Source organism: Sinocyclocheilus rhinocerous, unplaced genomic scaffold (assembly GCF_001515625.1).
Source record: "Sinocyclocheilus rhinocerous isolate Xijiao unplaced genomic scaffold, SAMN03320098_v1.1 scaffold2635, whole genome shotgun sequence".
NCBI lineage: Eukaryota > Metazoa > Chordata > Actinopteri > Cypriniformes > Cyprinidae > Sinocyclocheilus > Sinocyclocheilus rhinocerous.
This window is the reverse complement of record NW_015637603.1, coordinates 14,430-16,934: the sequence shown is the minus strand read 5'-3', so window position 1 is coordinate 16,934 and position 2,505 is coordinate 14,430.

Below are 2,505 nucleotides of genomic sequence, written 5' to 3'. Positions count from 1 at the left end.
AGGAACAGGCTTAAAAGATTTCTTATCCTATGAGTGAGGGGTTAGGATACATTACCCGTCAAAAGTTCTTGATCGGTAAGATTTTAATGTTTTTTAAAGAAATCTCTTCTGTTTACCAAGCCTGCATTTATTTGATCCAAAATATACAACAAAATCAGTAATATTGTGAATTTTTTTTACTATTCAAAATAACTGCTTTCTATTTGAATATTTTTTTAAATGTAATTTATTCTTGTGATCACAGCTGAATTTTCAGCATCATTACTCCAGCCTTCAGTGTCACATGATCTTTCAGAAATTATTCTAATATGCTGATTTGCTGTTCAATAAATATTTATTGTTATTGTTATTATTATTATAATCATCATCAGCAATATTTAAAACAGGTGAGTACATTTTTTCAGGATTATCTGATGAATATAAAGATCAAAAGAGCATTATTTATCTTAAATAAAAAGCGTTTGTTACATTATACCATTCAAAAGCTGGAAGTCTGTATACATTTTTTATTTATTTATTCATTTTTTGGGGAACAAAATTATAGAAATTATAATAATAATAATAATAATAATAATAATAATAATAATAAATGTGTTTTTGAGCAACAAATCAGAATACTAGAATGATTTCTGAAGGATCATGTGACACTGAAGACTGGAGTAATGATGCTAAAAAAAATCAGATTTGAAATCACAGGAATAAATTACATTTTAAAATATATTCAAATAGAAATCAGTTATTTTAAATAGTAAAACTATTTCAAAATTTTACTTTTTTTTTTGTTCTACTTGAACAGAAGAGACTACTTTAAAACATTAAAAAATCTTACTGTTCAAAAACGTTTGACTGGTAGTGTATAAAACATTAAATGATCTATAATTTTTTTTAAAAATTATTTTAATGCTCCATAATAATTTCTATAATAATTATGTGAAACTGTACTGACAGTACATACAGTACATATCATCTGATTCTAGGCATTTATTTAATGAATGGAGAATTGGCTGAACAAGAACAGGCTTCTTCAATGATTTCTTATCATATGATAACCTCTGGTGGACAACCTTAGTATTACAGTCTTCATCTATTACAATAACTGTCTGATAGTTTTTAATTTTGGTTGGCCCCTGAGCATTTTACATTTATGAAACTTAGAATGTTTCCTAAGAATGACTTGTTCTCCATAAGTAAAAAGTTTTTGAAGTGTTTGGATAATGCACTTTAAAGATATAACAAAATTAAAAAAAATTTACTGTTACTTTAATAAATCACCATTACAACACCGTTCAAGATATCCAAAATCCGCTCACAATTTAGCATCTTTAGTATCTTGGCATCATGTTGAAAAGGTTTGGTGTGAATGGAATGATTTTTGCAAGAGTAGTATGCATTAATTCACAGCCTGATTTTTGAAAAAATCCATGTTCAAACCAAAATAGCCAACTTCCTGTTGGTCGTAGCTAATGACTGTAAATTAGAAAGTTGTCCGGCTTGATGAGATCAATATATGTACTGAGTTTGGTGTCTGTAGGAAAAACGAACCCTGAGCTGAGCTTTTCCCAGTGTCTAACTATCATTAATGCCGATGTGTGTATTGAGTTTCATGAAATTCTAAGCATGTCAAGGGCCTCAAAAACACCTGAAAAGAATAATCAAGTTTGACAGGTTGCCATGGCAACAGTATATAATATATCAAAGACCCCTTTTCAGATTCTCATCGGCCATGTTTTGACATTATTCTGAGGAAGTTTGAAGCAAATCTAGTAAAAATAAGATGCTTGTAACTTCTTTTTCTTTTATTTTTAGATTAGCCACAAATGAGGGTTCATCACTAAGATCAAATAAAGCAATTTATGAACTTCAGCAAACAGTCTTTTTTGTTGTTGTTGTTGTTGTGTTTTATTCCCCAAACGCTAAATATGTTCAAGTGAAAATTAATTATAATATATACAGAATAAAGAAACAAATAAACAAAATCAAGACCTTGTCCTTGATTTTACACCAAAGAAATCGTCTTTTAGTTCTTATCTGAGAAATGATGATCCATTCCGTGGCAAAAATTAGTTATTCTTTCCGAAGAAAAACATTGAGTGCGTTGAAATATGTCGATCTGCTTTAACGTTGACAACTCCGACTAGCATATGAATGAGCCTCCACAAAGGAATCCAACACAAAGGCATATCCACTCCAAACAGTATTCGAATGAACACAGTTACAATTAGTTATGTATCCAAACACAGATTTGGAAGTGAAATGATATGAAAAGGGAAAAAGTCCTTCTGAAAAATAGAAAATACCAAAAACAAACAAACATTCCTCCCACATTCTAAATAAAGAAGTTAGACAATATTCAAATATACTCACATGTCGAGCTTAAAACCAAAGGTTTCTCAACTAGGACTTTGTCAACCAGAAGTTCAAGGTAGCACAAAGAAACATGTGTTCCCTCTACCCAAACTGAACTACTTCTTCAGGCAACTACTCACCTGATATACAATCCAGGTG